The sequence below is a fragment of the Scyliorhinus torazame genome, chromosome X (genome assembly GCF_047496885.1).
Source record: "Scyliorhinus torazame isolate Kashiwa2021f chromosome X, sScyTor2.1, whole genome shotgun sequence".
Taxonomy (NCBI): Eukaryota; Metazoa; Chordata; class Chondrichthyes; order Carcharhiniformes; family Scyliorhinidae; genus Scyliorhinus; species Scyliorhinus torazame.
Window position 1 is genome coordinate 15,274,037 of NC_092738.1, and position 20,440 is coordinate 15,294,476.

Consider the following 20,440-nt stretch of genomic DNA (forward strand, 5'->3'; position numbering starts at 1 on the left):
TCATTCTCCGACCCCCGCCGGGTTGGAGAATCGCCGGGGGCTGCCGTGAATCCCGCCCCCGCCGGTTGCCGAAGTCTCCGGCACCGGAGATTCGGCGGGGGTGGGAATCGCGCCGCGCCGGTTGGCGGGCCACCCCGCTCGATTCTCCGGCCCAGATGGGCCGAAGTCCCGCCGATAAATTGCCTGTCCCGCGGGCGTAAATTAAAGCACCTATTTACCGGCGGGACAAGGCGGCGTGGGCGGGCTCCGGGGTCCTGGGGGTGCGCGGGGCAATCTGGCCCCAGGGGGTGCCCCCAGGGTGGCCTGGCCCGTGATTGGGGCCCATTGATCCGCTGGCGGGGGATCTGGCCCCGGGGGGGTGCCCCCACGGTGGCCTGGCCCGCGATCGGGGCCCACCGATCCATGGGCGGGCCTGTGCCATGTGGGCACTCTTTCCCTTCCGCCTCCGCCACGGTCTCCACCATGGCGGAGGCGGAAGAGACTCCCTCCACTGCGCATGCGCGGGAAGCTTTCAGCGGCCGCTGACGCTCCCGCGCATGCGCCGCCCGGGTATGTCATTTCCGCGCCAGCTGGAGGGGCAACAAAGGCCGTTTCCGCCAGCTGGCGGGGCGGAAATTCCTCCGGCGCCGGCCTAGCCCCTCAATGTTGGGGCTCGGCCCCCAAAGATGCGGAGCATTCCGCACCTTTGGGGCGACGCGATGTCCGTCTGATTGGCGCCGTTTTGGGTGCCAGTCAGCGGACATTGCGCCGTTTCGGGAGAATTTCGCCCCTCAATACACTACATAGGAAGCTTACCCGACACAGACGACCCCAGACAAAATGGGTCAGGTCTCAGAAGCTGGGTCTTATACCTAACTCCCGGGGGAGTGGCCAAGGCGGAGCTCTCCGTGGCCAGGCCAGGTTACATACAGGTGACCGAACCTCTACAGAGCTACAGTACAATGCACAGTACAATACACAGGATTACAGGGCCACATTACACACAACTATTATATAACTATGTACAATGCTCGGGAAGTACAGTGGTGTATCACCACACCTAACAGCACGTCTTTCGGGACTTGTGGGAGGAAACTGGAGCACCCGGAGGAAACCCACGCAGACACGGGGAGAACGTGCAGACTCTGCACAGTGACCCAAGCCGGGAATCGAACCTATGACCCTGGCGCTGTGAAGTAACAGTGCTAACCACTGTCCTCGCAGATGCATGATACCAAGTGGTGACTTATCAAAAACTAATTGTGGGCACGATGGTGGTCAAAATTAGTTGCAAAGTTTTGCAAAGTAGGATTGAAAATGGGCAACACCTGCTTTATGAACAGTGTTGAAATAGTTGAGGCTGAAGCTGAATGAGACTCGAGAGTTGATCATTGACATGACGTTCAACTTGTCCAATCAGGACTTCCGGGTGCGGCGATGACCAGCTAAGTCGCACGTTTCGGCAGCTCCCGGTGGAACGGACTTTTGGGCTCTTAATAGGAGCCCCATCGGCAATTTTAACGGCAAATAACACTGTGCGGTAATCCAGAAGGGAATCCCCCTGGACACGGATGGAAAAAAGAGAGGAAAGTAGCCGGATTGCGGTGGATCCTCTAGAGCAGCGGCCAGGAAGGCAGGCACAAAGCAAGATGGCGTCGGAAGGAGGCAGTTTAATATGGGGCCCTGACCAACAAGAGTTCCTGCGGCGTTGCGTAGATGAACTCAAAAAGGAGATGAAGAAGGAGCTGTTGGCCCCGATATTACAAGCGATTGAGGGGCTAAAGGAGGAGCAAAAGACCCAGGAACAGGAGCTTCGGGTCATGAAGGCAAAGGCTGCTGAGAATGAGGGCGACATACAGGGCCTGGTGGTGAAAACGGAGATCCACGAGGCACAACACAAAAGATGTGTGGAAAGGCTGGAGGTGCTGGAGAACAATGCGAGGAGGAAGAACTTAAGGATTCTTGGTCTTCCCGAAGGTGCAGAAGGGGCGGACGTCGGGGCATATGTGAGCACGATGCTGCATTCGTTAATGGGATCGGAGGCCCCGACGGGTCCGCTGGAGGTGGAAGGAGCCTATCGGGTTATGGCGCGAAGACCGAGGGCTGGAGAAATTCCTCGAGCAATAGTTGTGAGATTTCTCCGATACAAGGACAGAGAGATGGTCCTCAGATGGGCCAAGAAAACTCGGAACAGTAGGTGGGAGAATGCGGTGATCCGCGTGTATCAAGATTGGAGTGCGGAGGTGGCGAGAAGGAGGGCAAGCTTTAATCGGGCCAAGGCGGTGTTGCATAAAAGGAAGGTCAAATTCGGAATGTTGCAACCGGCAAGACTGTGGGTCACACATCTAGGGAAACACCACTATTTCGAAACGGCAGACGAGGCGTGAACATTTATTGTCGAGGAGAAGCTGGAGTGAGCGGGCCAGAAAAAGAACGTTTGGGACAAAAGTGGGGGGGTGAATTTGTGGGATGAAGGGGGGAAAAGGGGGAAGAGAGGACTTCCCAGGTTGTTAAACCTGCGACCCTGTAACTTCTCTCTCTTCCCCATGTCGTGGGGGAGGGGGTGAGGGAAGATGAGGAGCTGTGGGCGCCGGCCATTGGGGGCGGGGCCAAAAGGGGAAGCGCAGGCTTTGTTCCCGCGCGATGGTAATCATGGCGGGAACAGGGAAGCAGGAAGGAGGGGGCCTCGCACAGTGTGAGCCGAGGTCACGGGGGGAAGCCGAGGTCGGCCAGAGTTTGATGACTTCTGGGACCAACATGGGGGGTGCAATAACGCTAGCTTGGGATCTAGCGGGGGGGGTGGTTAACTGGGTTGCTGCTGCTGGGGAGAAGGGGGAGCTGGTATGGGAGGGGGGGGTCGGGGCGGGGGCGCCGCCTGGGGGGGATACAGCTACGTGGGAACCGGGCGAGGAGCTGGATTGAAAAAGGAAATGGCTAGTCGTCAAGGGGGGGGGGGGGGGTAAAGAGCCCCCCAACCCGGTTGATCACGTGGATTGTGAGAGGGCTGAACGGGCCGATTAAGAGGGCACGGGTACTCGCACACCTAAAGAAACTTAAGGCAGATGTGGTTATGCTTCAGGAGACGCATCTGAAGCTGACAGACCAGGTTAGACTTCGCAAAGGATGGGTGGGGCAGGTGTTTCATTCGGGGCTAGATGCAAAAAACAGGGGGGTGGCCATACTAGTGGGGAAGCGGGTAATGTTTGAGGCAAAGACTATAGTGGCGGATAGTGGGGGCAGATACGTGATGGTGAGTGGTCTTAGTGAACGTGTATGCCCCGAACTGGGATGATGCCAATTTTATGAGGCGTATGTTAGGACGCATCCCGGACCTAGAAGTGGGGAAGTTGGTAATGGGTAGAGATTTTAATACGGTGCTGGACCCAGGGCTGGACAGATCGAGGTCCAGGACCGGAAGGAGGCTGGCTGCAGCTAGGGTGCTTAAGGATTTTATGGTGCAGATGGGAGGAGTAGATCCCTGGAGATTTAGTAGACCTAGGAGTAAGGAGTTTTCGTTTTTCTCCTATGTACATAAAGTATTTTCACGAATAGATTTTTTTGTTTTGGGAAGGGCACTGATCCCAAAGGTGACGGGGATGGAGTACACGGCTATAGCCATCTCGGATCATGCTCCACATTGGGTGGACCTGGAGATAGGGGAAGAAAAACAACAGCTTCCACCCTGGAGAATGGACATGGGATTATTGGCAGATGAGGGGGTGTGTTTAAGGGTGAGGGGGTGTATTGAAAGGTACTTGGAACTCAATGATAATGGGGAGGTTCGGGTGGGAGTGGTCTGGGAGGCGCTGAAGGCAGTGGTTAGAGGGGAGCTGATATCTATTAGGGCACATAAAGGAAAGCAGGAGGGTAGGGAAAGGGAGCGGTTGTTGAAAGAACTTCTGAGGGTGGACAGACAATACGCGGAGGCACCGGAGGAGGGACTATACAGAGAAAGGCAAAGGCTACATGTAGAATTTGACTTGTTGACTACGGGTAAGGCAGAGGCACAATGGAGGAAAGCACAGGGTGTACAGTACGAATATGGGGAGAAGGCGAGTAGGTTGTTGGCCCACCAACTGAGGAAAAGGGGAGCAGCGAGGGAGATAGGGGGGGTGAGAGATGAGGAGGGAGAGATGGAGCGGGGAGCGGAGAGAGTGAATGGAGTGTTCAAGGCATTTTATGAAGGATTATATGAAGCGCAGCCCCCGGACGGGAAGGAGAGAATTATGTGCTTTCTGGATCAGCTGGAATTTCCTAAGGTGGAGGAACAGGAGAGAGTGGGGCTGGGAGCACAGATTGAGACGGAGGAAGTAGTGAAAGGGATTGGAAGCATGCAGGCGGGGAAGGCCCCGGGACCAGACGGATTCCCAGTTGAATTCTATAAGAAATATTTGGACTTGCTGGCCCCGCTACTGATGAGAACCTTTAATGAGGCGAGGGAAAGGGGGCAGCTGCCCCCGACTATGTCAGAGGCAACAATATCGCTCCTCCTAAAGAAGGAAAAAGACCCACTGCAATGCGGGTCAAACAGGCCCGTTTCCCTCCTGAATGTGGATGCTAAGATTTTGGCCAAGGTAATGGCAATGAGGATAGAGGATTGTGTCCCGGGGGTGGTCCATGAGGACCAAACTGGGTTTGTGAAGGGGAGACAGCTAAATACAAATATACGGAGGCTGCTAGGGGTAATGATGATGCCCCCACCAGAGGGGGAAGCGGAGATAGTGGTGGCGATGGATGCCAAGAAAGCATTTGATAGAGTGGAGTGGAATTATTTGTGGGAGGTGTTGAGGAGATTTGGCTTTGGGGACGGGTATATCAGGTGGGTACAGTTGCTGTATAGGGCCCCGATGGCGAGCGTGGTCACGAATGGACGGGGGTCTGACTATTTTCGGCTCCATAGAGGGACGAGGCAGGGATGCCCTCTGTCCCCATTATTGTTTGCATTGGCGATTGAACCCCTGGCCATGGCACTGAGGGGTTCCAGGAAGTGGAGGGGAGTACTTAGGGGGGGGAGAGGAACACCGGGTATCTCTGTATGCGGATGATTTGTTGCTATATGTGGTGGACCCGGCGGAGGGGATGCAAGAGATAATGCGGATACTTGGGGAGTTTGGGTATTTTTCAGGGTATAAACTGAACATGGGGAAAAGTGAGTTATTTGTGGTGCATCCGGGGGAGCAGAGCAGAGAGATAGAGGATTTACCGTTGAGGAAGGTAACAAGGGACTTCCGGTACCTGGGGATCCAGATAGCCAAGAATTGGGGTACATTACATAGGCTTAATTTAACACGGTTGGTGGAACAGATGGAGGAGGATTTCAAGAGATGGGACATGGTGTCCCTGTCATTGGCAGGTAGGGTGCAGGCGGTTAAAATGGTGGTCCTCCCGAGATTCCTTTTTGTGTTCCAGTGCCTCCCGGTGGTGATCACGAAGGCTTTTTTCAAAAGAATTGAGAAGAGCATTATGAGTTTTGTGTGGGCTGGGAAGACCCCGAGACTGAGGCGGGGATTCTTGCAGCGTAGTAGGGACAGGGGGGGGGCTGGCACTACCGAGCCTAAGTGAGTACTACTGGGCCGCCAATGTTTCAATGGTGTGTAAGTGGATGGGAGAAGGGGAGGGAGCGGCGTGGAAGAGATTGGAGAGGGCGTCCTGCAGGGGGACTAGCCTGCAAGCAATGGTGACGGCGCCGTTGCCGTTCTCACCAAAGAAATACACCACAAGCCCGATGGTGGTGGCTACATTGAAAATTTGGGGGCAGTGGAGACGGCATAGGGGAGGGACGGGAGCTTCGGTGCGGTCCCCGATAAGAAACAATCATAGGTTCGTTCCGGGGAGAATGGATGGGGGATTTGGAGCATGGCAAAGAGCTGGGGTAGTACAATTAAGAGATCTATTTGTAGATGGGACGTTTGCGAGTCTGGGAGCGCTGACGGAGAAATATGGGTTGCCCCAAGGGAATGCATTTCGGTATATGCAATTGAGGGCTTTTGCGAGGCAACAGGTGAGGGAATTCCCGCAGCTCCCGACGCAGGAAGTGCAGGATAGAGTGATCTCAGAGACATGGGTGGGGGACGGTAAGGTGGCGGACATATACAGGGAGATGAGGGACGAGGGGGAGATCATGGTAGATGAGCTGAAAGGGAAATGGGAAGAAGAACTGGGGGAGGAGATTGAGGAGGGGCTGTGGGCTGATGCCCTACGTAGGGTAAACTCATCGTCCTCGTGTGCCAGGCTAAGCCTGATACAATTTAAGGTGCTACACAGGGCGCATATGACTGGAGCACGGCTTAGTAAATTTTTTGGGGTAGAGGATAGGTGTGCGAGATGCTCGAGAGGCCCAGCGAATCACACCCACATGTTTTGGTCATGCCCGGCACTACAGGGGTTCTGGGTGGGGGTGGCAAAGGTGCTTTCGAAGGTGGTGGGGGTCCGGGTCGAACCAAGCTGGGGGTTGGCTATATTTGGGGTTGCAGAAGAGCCGGGAGTGCAGGAGGCGAGAGAGGCTGACGTGTTGGCCTTTGCGTCCCTTGTAGCCCGGCGCAGGATATTGTTAATGTGGAAGGAAGCCAAACTCCCGGGTGTGGAGACCTGGATAAACAACATGGCAGGGTTCATAAAGTTAGAACGGATTAAGTTTGTGTTAAGGGGTTCGGCTCAGGGGTTCACCAGGCGGTGGCAACCGTTCGTCGACTACCTCACAGAAAGATAGAGGGAATGGAAAAGAAGTAGATAACAGCAGCAACCCAGGGGGGAGGAGGGGAGGGGGGGGGGGGGGGGCGGGGGGGGGGGGGGTGGAGGGCGGGGGGGGAGGAATCGGACGGACTCTCAGGGATGTTATTGTATATGTATAGGTATTTGGTATATGTAATTGTATATTGGATTGTTGGATTGTATTTTTGGAGAGTATTTATTTTGGACAAGGCAGTTGCCATTTAGTTTTGTTTTTTGTTTTTGTTTATATATTACTTATTTATTTGTTTAAAACTGGCCACGGTTATTTATATTGCTTTATTGTTGTGTAAAAGAAACACTACGTCTTGTTATGTTTGGCCAAAAAAACTTGAATAAAATATATTTTAAAAAAAACTTGTCCAATCAATAAAGCAAACAGAACTTGAATGGCATGGTCAAATCGTGGAACACAAGGTAGAGGAAGAGGGTCTGTGGTCTGACTACACCTTGACTACTGTGCCCATATCTGGTCACTGATAGACCGAGGAAGGATTTGAGAACTGGAGGCAGTGCAGAGAGGAGCCATAAGGTAGGCCCATGGAACATTAGAGGAGGTCTTATGGTGCAGTGGGTAGCGTCCCTGCCTCTGAGCCCAGAAGCTCTGGGTTCGATTCCCACCCCAGGACTTGATGGCCGAGGAAGGTGTGTCCATAACGCGGCCAAACAGGTTGAGTGACAACCTGTAAATCCCTCCAAACACCCCAATGGCTGGCGGTAAGAGCGGGAGAGACTCCTGGTCACCCGCCTTGATGTGGAGTGGCGCCCCTCAAGCTGGAAGTCCCTAGTGACAGACTAGCGACCTGTTCCGGGAATTACCAGCTATGGAAACTGCCGAAAATCTGTTCTTGTACAAATTGAGTGAAGAGTAGAGAAGAAGATGGAACACTAGAGGGAGATTATGCAGAGAGAAGGGAAAGATTTTATCCAGATGACAAATAGTTAGGGGAATAGAAAAGGTCAATCATGAGCATTACTTTCTGTTGAATCATGTAAAACACAGTGCACAAGTTCAAACTAGCAATGGCAATTTTAGGATTAAGGAGGCTGACCAGAGTTTCACAAGTCAAAACCAGGACACACTGCAAAGCCTTGGGAAGGTGGGGCTCAGTGATGATTGGCATGTCGGGCAACCAATGGTAGGAGTCTGGGGGAGGGGCAGTTGAAGGTGGGAGGTCATGTGATGACATCAAGCACAATATATCCAGAGTTGGCAGTTCCATAACAAAATATTGGCTGAACATGCCTGGATCTCATTGGTTGCCTAGCCCCACTTGGGCCTTTGAGATTGGATCTTATCGATGCTAATCACACTCACATCCACCCTCCTACTTGCGGCCTCTATTTAATTAAAGCATTGAAAAGGGTATTTATCTTAAAAATAGGCCAAATCTATCATCACTGTTTATTATATTGATGGCAATGGAAGTGCGAGGAGGATTTGAACAGCCCAGAGTCCAAACATGACCTGCTTTGATTAACAGATTTAACTGCATCCTTCACTTAAGGTGAGTAGGGGGACATGGTTGCATAGTGGCAACATCACTGGCTTAATAATCCAAAGGCTCAGGCTAATGTTTAAGGGACATGGGCTCAAATGGCAGCTAGTGGAAATTAAATTCTATTAATAAATCTGGAGTTGAAAGCTCGTCTCAGTAATGGTGACCATGAAATGATCATCGATTGGCATAAAAACCCAACTGCTTCAAAGAACAAAGAACAAAGAAATGTACAGCACAGGAACAGGCCCTTCGGCCCTCCAAGCCCGTGCCGACCATACTGCCCGACTAAACTACAATCTTCTACACTTCCTGGGTCCGTATCCTTCTATTCCCATCCTATTCATATATTTGTCAAGATGCCCCTTAAATGTCCCTATCGTCCCTGCCTCCACCACCTCCTCCGGTAGTGAGTTCCAGGCACCCACTACCCTCTGCGTAAAAAACTTGCCTCGTACATCTACTCTAAACTTTGCCCCTCTCACCTTAAACCTATGCCCCCTAGTAATTGACCCCTCTACCCTGGGGAAAAGCCTCTGACTATCCACTCTGTCTATGCCCCTCATAATTTTGTATACCTCTATCAGGTCGCCCCTCAACCTCCTTCGTTCCAGAATGTCACTAATGTCCTTTAGGGAAGGATGAGGAGAAATGAGGATGAGGAGAAAACAGAGATGAGGAGAAATTTCTTCAGCCAGAGAGTGGTGGGTCTGTGGAATTCATTGCCACAGAGGGCGGTGGAGGCCGGGACGTTGAGTGTCTTTAAGACAGAAGTTGATACATTCTTGATTTCTCGAGGAATTAAGGGCTATGGAGAGAGAGTGGGTAAATGGAGTTGAAATCAGCCATGATTGAATGGTGGAGTGGACTCGATGGGCCGAATGGCCTTGTCTTATGTCTTATGATCTTATGGAAATCGGCCGTCCTTACCTGGTCTGGCCTACATTTGACGCCAGACCCACAGCAATGTGGTTGACTCTTAACTACCCCTCTGAGATGACCAAACGAGACACTCAATTGAAGGGGCAATTAGGGATGGGCAACAGATGCTGGCCTCAAATGTAAAAAGAGTGATTGGCAAGGTCACGGGACCATGCTGGACTCCAACTGACCAATCAGAACCGGGCATTCACCTTGTGGGGTGGATGAAGGTTGCCGGGCGTACTTTTTGGAGGGAGGAAAAGTAATTGTGGGGTAAGATGTGAATAAAGTTAATGCAGCTGAAGACAGTGCCAGAATACGGATGGAAGAACACGCTGCCTCACTCAGGGGCCTCTTTAAGCAAATTGTCATGATACTGGGACGTCGAATGAAAAACCAGGACGACTGGTCACCCCAGGACCATGTTCACCCAGAGTGATCAACATTTGGAGCGGACATTGGAAAAAAATTATTTTATGGGATGTGGGCGTCGCCGGCTGGGCCAGCATTTGCTGCCCATCCCTAATTGCCCTCGAACTGAGTGTCTTGCTGAGTCATTTTAGAGGGGCATTTAAGAGCCAACCACATTGCGGTGGGTCTGGAGTCACATGTGGGCCAGACAGCGAGAGGACAGCAGGGTTCCCTCCTCGAAGGACATTAGCGAACCAGATGGGTTTTTAAAACAATCAACAATGGTTTCATGGTTATCATTAGACTTTTAATATTCTTATTCAATTCAAATTTCACCATCTGCCCTGGTGGGATTCGAAGCCAGGTCCCCAGAGCGTTACCCTGGGTCTCTGGATTACTCGTCTAGTGACAATACCACTACACGACTGCCTCCCCCACAAATGCCTCACCATGTCCAGATCAAACATGGAGGCATAAATCTTGGAATCATTTAAGAAACAATAGAATTGAATCCCTCCAGTGCAGAAGGAGGCCATTTGGCCCATCAAGTCGACACCGACACTCTGAAAGAGCACCCTACCTAGGCCCACTCCCCCACCCTATTGCCCTAACCCCACCTAACCTGCACGTCTTTGGATTGTGGGAGGAAACTGGAGCACCCGGAGGAAACCCACGCAGACACGGGGGAACATGCAGACTCCGCACAGTCACCTGAGGCCGGAATCAAACCCAGGTCCCTGGCGCTTTGAGGCAGCAGTGCTAACCACTGTGCCACCGTGCCGGCCATAAATATATATTTTTTTATAAATTTAGAGTACCCAATTCTTTTTTTCCAATTAGGGGGCAATTTAGCGTGGCCAAACCCTGCACATCTTTGGGTTGTGGGGGCGAAACACACACAGACACAGGGAGGATGTGCAAACTCCACACGGACAGTGACCCGGGGCCGGGATCGAACCCGGGTCCTTGGCAACATGAGGCAGCAGTGCTAACCACCATGCCACCCACCGGGCATAAATATGATAACAATATGGAGCATTGCGTATTTCTGGATGGATGCAACATTAGTCCAAATGGGAAGCATCCACTCCTGAGCTCAATGACCTCGTCGAGGATACGCCTGCACTATTTAAACTTGTTTTTCGATTGTGTCTCTTTTTAATCCATGAGAAAAATGTGGAGATCTTTGGTTAGCACCGCAACACAGAACCCCCACCCCAACACACACACCTCACAGAATGGTTTAATCGCGGATTCATTCCCTTACATTACACAATAGGGTGTGCTTCACTCAATGTGGAAAATTCAAGTTTACACCAATTATGTTAATTGTAGAAAGCCTTCCAAAATAACCATGCTGCTTGACAACCTGAAACATGATTCCGGTGATATTTGGAAAACTGTGACCGAACGTTGAAATGCTTCCATCGATGGTTACAGTGTATAGCCCACCCTCAGCAAAACGCTAATTTAATAGAGAGAGCACTTTAAAGATGTCGCTGAGTGTGGTAGTCACCACTGATGTAGTATACTGTATACATATGGGTTTTACGGTAAGGCCCCTGTACTACAGGTACGGGGGTAGATCCCTGCCTGCTGGCTCCGCCCAGGAGGCGGAGTATAAATATGTGTGCTCTCCGTACAGCAGCCATTTTGTCAGCTGCTGTAGGAGGCCACACATCTCTGTGTAATAAAGCCTCGATTACATTCTACTCTCGTCTCGTCGTAATTGACAGTGCATCACTGAGCAGGGCGAGAAACCTTCATTTGCCAACTAGACCAGGCCAAGGTTACTTCTCCAGCTTTGATCAGGAGCTGAAACGGAAGGGTCTCACCGCTTGTTTGCAGCCTTGGTGTCTTTATCCCTCTCCCCCTGATTGTGTCGCAGTTTGTGTCATGATATTCAAACACACACATCATGATAGACAGACCAACAGACAAATTAGCACACATAACACGACAGCCAATCACAGACAAGGACAGAGACAGTATAAGACAGGAAACACGACACCTGGTGGCCAGTCCATCTAGAGACCAGGACAAGGACAGGACCTGATTAACAACACACTCAGGGAGTCACCACGTGCAGAGTATCAAGACAAATCTGTAAATAGCAAGTTGGAATAAAACAGCGTTGTACCAATTGCAACTGTGTTGGTTCATCTGTATCTCAGAGCAACCAACACCACATGGTACCAGTGAATGAATCGATACCTGCCGGCAAATCTGCCATCCTGAGCCATGGACATCAACAACAAACCGCAGCAGTTGCAAGTCGCTGGGAACCTGGGCACCAATTGGAAGCTCTTCAAGCAGCGATTTGAACTGTACATGCGAGCCAACGAAAAACAGGGCGCCTCGGACGAAACAAAGATTGCCATGCTCCTCACTACCGCAGGTCCGCACGCCATCGATGTATACAACTCCTTGGTGTTCGCGGAAGGCGAGAACCAATCCAAATATGACACGGTCCTCCTCAAGCTCGACCAGCACTTCAACGTTGAGGTAAATGAAAGCTTTGAGAGGTATAAGGTTGAATCCATTTGGGTGGAAATCAGGAATAGTAAGGCGAAAAAGTCACTGATAGGAGTAATCTATAGGCCACCAAATAGTAACATTATGGTGGGGCAGGCAATAAACAAAGAAATAACAGATGCATGTAGAAATGGTACAGCAGTTATCATGGGGGATTTTAATCTACATGTTGATTGGTTTAACCAGGTCGGTCAAGGCAGCCTTGAGGAGGAGTTGATAGAATGTATCCGCGATAGTTTCCTCGAACAGTATGTAATGGAACCTACGAGGGAACAAGCGGTCCTAGATCTGGTCCTGTGTAATGAGACAGGATTGATTCAGGATCTCATAGTTAGGGATCCTCTCGGAAGGAGCGATCACAATATGGTGGAATTTAAAATACAGATGGAGGGTGAGAAGGTAAAATCAAGCACTAGTGTTTTGTGCTTAAACAAAGGAGATTACAATGGGATGAGAGAAGAACTAGCTAAGGTAGACTGGGAGCAAAGACTTTATGGTGAAACAGTTGAGGAACAGTGGAGAACCTTCCAAGTGATTTTTCACAGTGCCCAGCAAAGGTTTATACCAACAAAAAGGAAGGACGGTAAAAAGAGGGAAAATCGACCGTGGATATCTAAGGAAATAAGGGAGAGTATCAAATTGAAGGGAAAAACATACAAAGTAGCAAAGATCAGTGGGAGACTAGAGGACTGGGAAATCTTTAGGGGGCAACAGAAAGCTACTAAAAAAGCTATAAAGAAGAGTAAGATAGATTATGAGAGTAAACTTGCTCAGAATATAAAAACAGAGAGTAAAAGTTTCTACAAATACAGAAAACAAAAAAGAGTGGCTAAGGTAAATATTGGTCCTTTAGAGGATGAGAAGGGAGAATTAATAATGGGAGATGAGGAAATGGCTGAGGAACTGAACAGGTTTTTTGGGTCGGTCTTCACAGTGGAAGACACAAATAACATGCCAGTGACTGATGGAAATGAGGCTATGACAGGTGAGGACCTTGAGAGGATTGTTATCACCAAGGAGGTAGTGATGGGCAAGCTAATGGGGCTAAAGGTAGACAAGTCTCCTGGCCCTGATGGAATGCATCCCAGAGTGCTAAAAGAGATGGCTAGGCAAATTGCAAATGCACTAGTGATAATTTACCAAAATTCACTAGACTCTGGGGTGGTCCCGGCGGATTGGAAATTAGCAAACGTGACACCACTGTTTAAAAAAGGAGGTAGGCAGAAAGTGGGTAATTATAGGCCAGTGAGCTTAACTTCGGTAGTAGGGAAGATGCTGGAATCTATCATCAAGGAAGAAATAGCGAGGCATCTGGATGGAAATTGTCCCATTGGACAGACGCAGCATGGGTTCATAAAGGGCAGGTCGTGCCTAACTAATTTAGTGGAATTTTTTGAGGACATTAACAGTGCGGTAGATAACGGGGAGCCAATGGATGTGGTATATCTGGATTTCCAGAAAGCCTTTGACAAGGTGCCACACAAAAGGTTGTTGCATAAGATAAAGATGCATGGCATTAAGGGGAAAGTAGGAGCAAGGATAGAGGATTGGTTAATTAATAGAAAGCAAAGAGTGGGGATTAATGGGTGTTTCTCTGGTTGGCAATCAGTAGCTAGTGGTGTCCCTCAGGGATCAGTGTTGGGCCCACAACTGTTCACAATTTACATAGATGATTTGGAGTTGGGGACCAAGGGCAATGTGTCCAAGTTTGCAGACGACACATACATCGTCTCCAACACGTTTTTGCCCGCATACGGGAAAACGGCCTGCGCCTCAACCGAGCCAAGTGCGCCTTTGGCCAGACCGAGTTGAAGTTCCTGGGGGACCATATTTCCCGGTCAGGGGTCCGTCCGGATGCAGACAAGGTGAGCGCCATCACAGCCATGCCGCGGCCGGCCGACAAGAAAGCTGTACTACGATTCCTGGGCATGGTCAACCTCCTCGGGAAATTCATTCCCAACCTTGCCCCCCACACAACGGCTCTGCGCCACCTTGTCAAAAAATCCACAGAGTTCCAGTGGCAACACACACACCAGCTGGAATGGGAGGAGCTCAAACGCAAACTCACCACGGCACCAGTGTTGCCGTTCTTCGACACGTCTCGTCCCACCAAAATCTCAACTGATGCCAGCCAATCCGGCATTGGAGCAGTGCTCCTGCAGAGGGATGACACGTCATCATGGGCCCCGGTTGCCTATGCATCACGGGCTATGACCCCCACAGAGCAGCGCTACGCGCAAATCGAAAAAGAATGCCTGGGCTTGCTAACCGGTTTAGACAAGTTCCACGATTATGTATATGGTCTTCCACGATTCACGGTCGAAACTGACCACCGCCCCCTGGTCAGCATAATAAACAAGGACCTGACCGAGATGACCCCACGCCTCCAGCGCATCCTACTTAAACTCAGGAGGTACGACTGCCAACTGGCCTACACTCCAGGGAAGGACCTCATCGTGGCGGATGCCCTGTCCCGAGCAGTGAGTACACCACCAGATGCGGAGGGGTTCGTATGTCAAGTCGAGGCACAGGTGGCCTTGACAGTGGCAAATCTGCCGGCTGACGACTCCAGTCTGGCCCGTATTCGCCGAGAGACAGCGGCCGACCCCCTTTTACAGCGAGTGATGCGCCACATGACGGGAGGATGGCTCAAAGGGCAGTGCCCGCAGTTCTATAATGTACGAGACGACCTAGCCACCATTGATGGGATCCTTCTGAAGCTGGACCGGATTGTGATTCCGCACAGCATGCGCCAGCTGGTTCTCAATCAAATACACAAAGGCCACTTGGGGGTCGAGAAGTGCAGACGGAGGGCCCGAGAGGCGATATACTGGCCGGGCATCAGTGACGATATTGCCAACATGGTGCTCAACTGTACAACCTGCCAAATGTTTCAGCCGGTGCAACCTCCTGAGACGCTTCTGCCCCATGAGCTGGTGACGTCCCCCTGGGCGAAGGTGGGTGTCGACCTGTTTCACGCGCTTGGCATGGGCTATGTTATCATCATGGACTACTTCTCCAATTACCCAGAAGTCATACGCCTGCACGATCTGACGTTGTCTGTTGTCATCAGGGCCTGCAAAGACACCTTTGCTCGCCACGGCATTCCGATGACTGTCATGTCGGACAATGGGCCCTGTTTTGCCAGCCAGGAATGGTCGTCCTTTTCTGCTTCGTATGGCTTCACACACGTAACGTCCAGCCCTCTGCATCCCCAGTCCAATGGAAAGGCGGAGAAGGGCGTTCACATTGCCAAGCAGCTCCACTGCAAGGCTGCTGCTGCCGGATCGGACTTCTACCTCGCCCTGCTGGCCTATCGCTCGGCCCCACTAGCCACTGGTCTCTCACCAGCCCAGCTGCTGATGGGTCGCTCCCTCAGAACCACTGTGCCTTCCATCCTGGCACCAACAATAGACCATGCTACGGTACTGCAAAAGATGCAACTGCAGCGTGATCGCCAGAAGAGTTCGTACGACACAAGGGCAACTGATCTTCCCCCCCTGGCCCCTGGAGACAAAGTCCGCATCCACCTACCAGGCGGTGGCTGGTCAGCACCTGCCGAAATTCTCCGACGTGTGGCTCCCCGCTCATTCCTAGTACGCATGCCGGATTAATCCGTGCGTAGGCGCAATCGGCGAGCCCTTCGCCTCCTTCCACGCTCGCAACGGGACCCTACACAGACGCCGTGTCCTCCACTGGTTCCTGATAGCTACTTTGTGGAGCTGCCATATACCATGCCCCTTCCATCGCCGCCCGTGGCCAGGCTCGCACCTCAGCCGGTGGTTCTCGACCCACCCTTGAGGCGGTCAACCCGAATTCGTCGCACACCTACTAGACTGGACTTATGAGACTGTTCACACGTCAAAGTTTAGCAACTATTGTATTGTAACATGTTACTGTTTTATCATTCCAGATCTCGTTTGACCGGACCACACTTCAAAGTTTTTTTCTTGTTTTGTTATGGTACAACCTCGTTAGCATGACACACCCGACATCGCCCCATGTATATAGTCACGACACATGTACATGCTGTAAATATCATGCACACACACTTTTAGCTGCACTCAGGACACATTCATATTTATAACCACGTAGGCACATAATCTTGTAAAAAAGGGGGGATGTCATGATATTCAAACACACACATCATGATAGACAGACCAACAGACAAATTAGCACACATAACACGACAGCCAATCACAGACAAGAGCAGACACAGTATAAGACAAGAAACACGACACCTGGTGGCCAGTCCATCTAGAGACCAGGACAAGGACAGGACCTGATTAACAACACACTCAGGGAGTCACCACGTGCAGAGTATCAAGACAAATCTGTAAATAGCAAGTTGGAATAAAACTGCGTTGTACCAATTGCAACCGTGTTGGTTCATCTGTACCTCAGAGCACCCAACACCACAGTTTGCTGACCCACTTTTCAGCTTTCAGGCCCTTTGCAGGTGTCCTCTATCCCACAGGACAGCCATTTGGGGCCACAGAGGATTGTTGTTGTTCTAGTTCTTCCGTCCTCAGTTTCTCTCCAATTGCACTCTCCTCTCCTCACGGTACCAACTCAATTGGTGAGTTGGAACTTTAACCAGAAAGACTCGATTCTAAAAACAAAATGTGCCTTTGAAATATGCAAAAAGCTTCTTTCACAGCGAGTTCCTGAATTCAGATGTGTCATGGGGTTAAGTAAGTCAGGATATTTCCCCACAGAGGAAGAAGCTGGTTTCATCATTTTTACCAATGTCACAGGTCTCTTACTAGTTGATCCAAGAATAGCATTGGCATAGAAATAGGAACACAGTCAAGGCCTAGGCCACAGGATGCAAATAGCAACAAGGGCCCAAATTTGATGACTGCTTTGTGCCAATATAGTTGATGCCAGCTCAGGACTTCATCTGGCAAGGAAAGGAGTGAATTACTTGGATTCCTGCCTCTGATCATCCCTTGACTTTCTGCTTGAAGTACACACATACCAATCATCAGGCGAGAACAGCAGCACCTTTAATGTTGTATCATTTCCCAAGGTGCTTTGCAGGAGCGATTATCAAACAAAATTTGACACTGAACCACAAGAGATAAGATCGGTTTTAAGGAGTGTCTTAAAGTGAGGAGACGGGGCGGTAAAGTTCAGGGAGGGACTTGATTGGGAAAAGCTTTAGCCCCAGGCAGCTGAAGGCACGGCCACCAATGGCGGAGCGATCACAATCGAGGCTGCTCAAGAGGCCGGAATTAGAGGAGCGCAGAGATCTCGGAGAGCTGTATGGGGTGGAGGAGATTCCAGAGTTAGGGAGGGGGTGAGGCCAAGGGGGGATTTGTAAACAAGGAGGTGAATTTTAAAATCAAGGCACTGATTGATTGGGAACCAGTGTAGGTCAGCAAGCACAGGGGGTGATAGGGGAATGGGACTGGGTGTGAGTTAGGTGACAGGGCTGTAGAGTTTTGGATGGCCTCAAGTTTACAGAGGGTAGAATGTGTGAGAGTAGCAAGAGTGTGTTGGAATAGTCAATCTAGAGGTAACGAAGATATCAATGAGGGTTTGAGCAACTGATGACCTTAGGCAGGGACAATGTTATGGAGGTGGGAAAAGGTAGTCTTTATGATGGAGCTGAATCGTGGCTGGGCGCTCATCTATTCGAGTACCATGCCAAAATAGCGAATGGTGTGCATCAGCTTCAGACATTTGCTGGAGAGAGGAATGGAGTCAGTTGCTAAGGAACAGGCCTATGTGTGATGCCTTCCCTGGTGATCAGCAGCAGAAATACAAAGAACAAAGAGAACAAAGAAAATTCCAGCACAGGAACAGGCCCTTCGGCCCTCCCATCCTGCGCCAATCCAGATCCTTTATCTAAACCTGTCACCTATTTTCCAAAGATCTACTTCCCTCTGTTCCCCGCCCGTTCATATATCTGTCTAGATGCATCTTAAATGATGCTCTCGTGCCCGCCTCTACCACCTCCGCTGGCAAAGCGTTCCAGGCACCCACCACCCTCTGCGTAAAAAACTTTCCACGCACATCTCCCTTAAACTTTCCCCCTCTCACCGTGAAATCGTGATCCCTTGTAATTGACACCCCCACTCTTGGAAAAAGCTTGTTGCTATCCACCCTGTCCATCCCTCTCATGATTTTGTAGACCTCAATATCCCCCCTCAACCTCCGTCTTTCTAACGAAAACAATCCTAATCTACTCAACCTTTCATCATAGCTAGCACCCTCCATACCAGGCAACATCCGGGTGAACCTCCTCTGCACCCTCTCTAAAGCATCCACATCCTTCTGGTAATGTGACGACCAGAACTGCATGCAGTATTCCAAATGTGGCCTAACCAAAGTCCTATACAACTGTAACATGACCTGCCGACTCTTGTACTCAATACCCCGTCCGATGAAGGCAAGCATGCTGTATGCCTTCTTGACCACTCTATCGACCTGCGTTGCCACCTTCAGGGTACAATGGACCTGAACTCCCAGATCTCTCTGTACATCAATTTTCCCCAGGACTCTTCCATTGACCGTATAGTCCGCTCTTGAATTAGATCTTCCAAAATGCATCACCTCGCATTTGCCTGGATTGAACTCCATCTGTCATTTCTCTGCCCAACTCTCCAATCTATTTATATTTTGCTGTATTCTCTGACAGTCCTCCTCGCTATCTGCAACTCCACCAATCTTAGTATCATCTAAAAACTTGCTAATCAAACCACCTATACCTTCGTCCAGATCATTTATGTATATCACAAACAACAGTGGTCCGAGCACGGATCCCTGTGGAACACCACTAGTCACCTTTCTCCATTTTGAGACACTCCCTTCCACCACTACTCTCTGTCTCCTGTTGCCCAGCCAGTTCTTTATCCATCTAGCTAGTACACCCTGAACCCCATACAACTTCACTTTTTCCATCAACCTGCCATGGGAAACTTTATCAAACGCGTTACTGAAGTCCATGTATATGACATCTACAGCCCTTCCCTCATCAATTAACTATATCACTTCCTCAAAGAATTCTATTAGGTTTGTAAGACATGACCTTCCCTGCACAAAACCATGCTGCCTATCACTGATAAGTCTATTTTCTTCCAAATGTGAATAGATTCTATCCCTCAGTATCTTCTCCAACAGTTTGCCTACCACTGACGTCAAGCACACAGGTCTATAATTCCCTGGATTATCCCTGCTACCCTTCTTAAACAAAGGGACAACATTAGCAATTCTCCAGTCCTCCGGGACCTCACCCGTGCTCAAGGATGCTGCAAAGATATCTGCTAAGGCCCCAGCTATTTCTTCCCTCGCTTCCCTCAGTAACCTGGGATAGATCCCGTCCGGACCTGGGGACTTGTCCACCTTAATGCCTTTTAGAATACCCAAAACTTCCCCCTTCCTTATGCCGACTTGACCAAGAGTATTTAAACATCCATCCTTAGCCTCAACATCCGTCATGTCCCTCTCCTTGGTGAATACCGATGCAAAGTACTCATTAAGAATCTCACCCATTTCCTCTGACTCCACGCATAAATTCCCTCGTTTGTCTTTGAGTGGGCCAATCCTTTCTCTAGTTACCCTCAAATCCTTCACTTTGGCTCATATTCGGAACATAGTCACTCAGGTGAGTTGTGAGGAGCTGCCAGTCCCCAGGGAACTGTATCGGCGAATGAGTTAACAGCTCCAGTGGAAAAGTAAACGGTGACAATTGGAGAAAATATAAAACATAAGCCGGAATTCTCTGGCTATTGGGATTCTCTTTCCCGCTGGCAGTGCGCCCCTGCCCGTGGGCTTCCTGGCGACGTGGGGCGGCTTCAATAGAAAATCCCATTGACAAGCGGTGGGAATAGAGAATCTTGCTGCCAGCGAACGGCGCAAGAGACACGCGGCTAGGACAGACTCCCGCCCAGAGTTTGTGAATGAAGAATAGGCCTCAATTTAATAAACATCTGGAAGATGTGAACATTCTGAATCGTTGATCATGCAAGAACAAAAGAAACAGATATGATTGATGAGCTGTGCAAAGGGGCTGGGGGAAGTGGAGTGTGTGGCCGTCAGGGTAGTTATATATTAACTCTGCTGGCCTACTCATTAACCACACTTTATTAGGGAACAAACACTGTGTTTGTCGTAACCAAATAAAACACGGAGGAACTTGGAACTTTTGTGAAGAGGCTACCTTAGCAGTTGGAAGATAAAGTTCATCGCTTGAGTGGCGATGACCTCAAAAAGCGCTGTAACGTTCTGGTTTTGTATTCGAACGGTTCTGACAATTAGTAATCAGACATCCCTCGATTTCTCAGGTCTATGTGCCTGTATCAAAGTGAAGGAGGTGGATTGTCATGCACCCAACACCCAATGAAAGCTGCCTCTCGATT

At 50.3% G+C, this 20,440-nt stretch overlaps 1 protein-coding gene across 1 annotated transcript in view; it reads right to left on the minus strand.

Moving 5' to 3' along the window:
- Positions 1-16,490, minus strand: part of rdh5 (retinol dehydrogenase 5 (11-cis/9-cis)) — a 70,314-nt gene extending 53,824 nt beyond the window's left edge. The window contains exon 1 of the mRNA XM_072493934.1: positions 16,474-16,490. The gene's annotated coding sequence lies outside the window, so the exon portion shown is untranslated. The remainder of the gene's footprint in view (positions 1-16,473) is intronic.
- Positions 16,491-20,440: the final 3,950 nt, after the last annotated feature.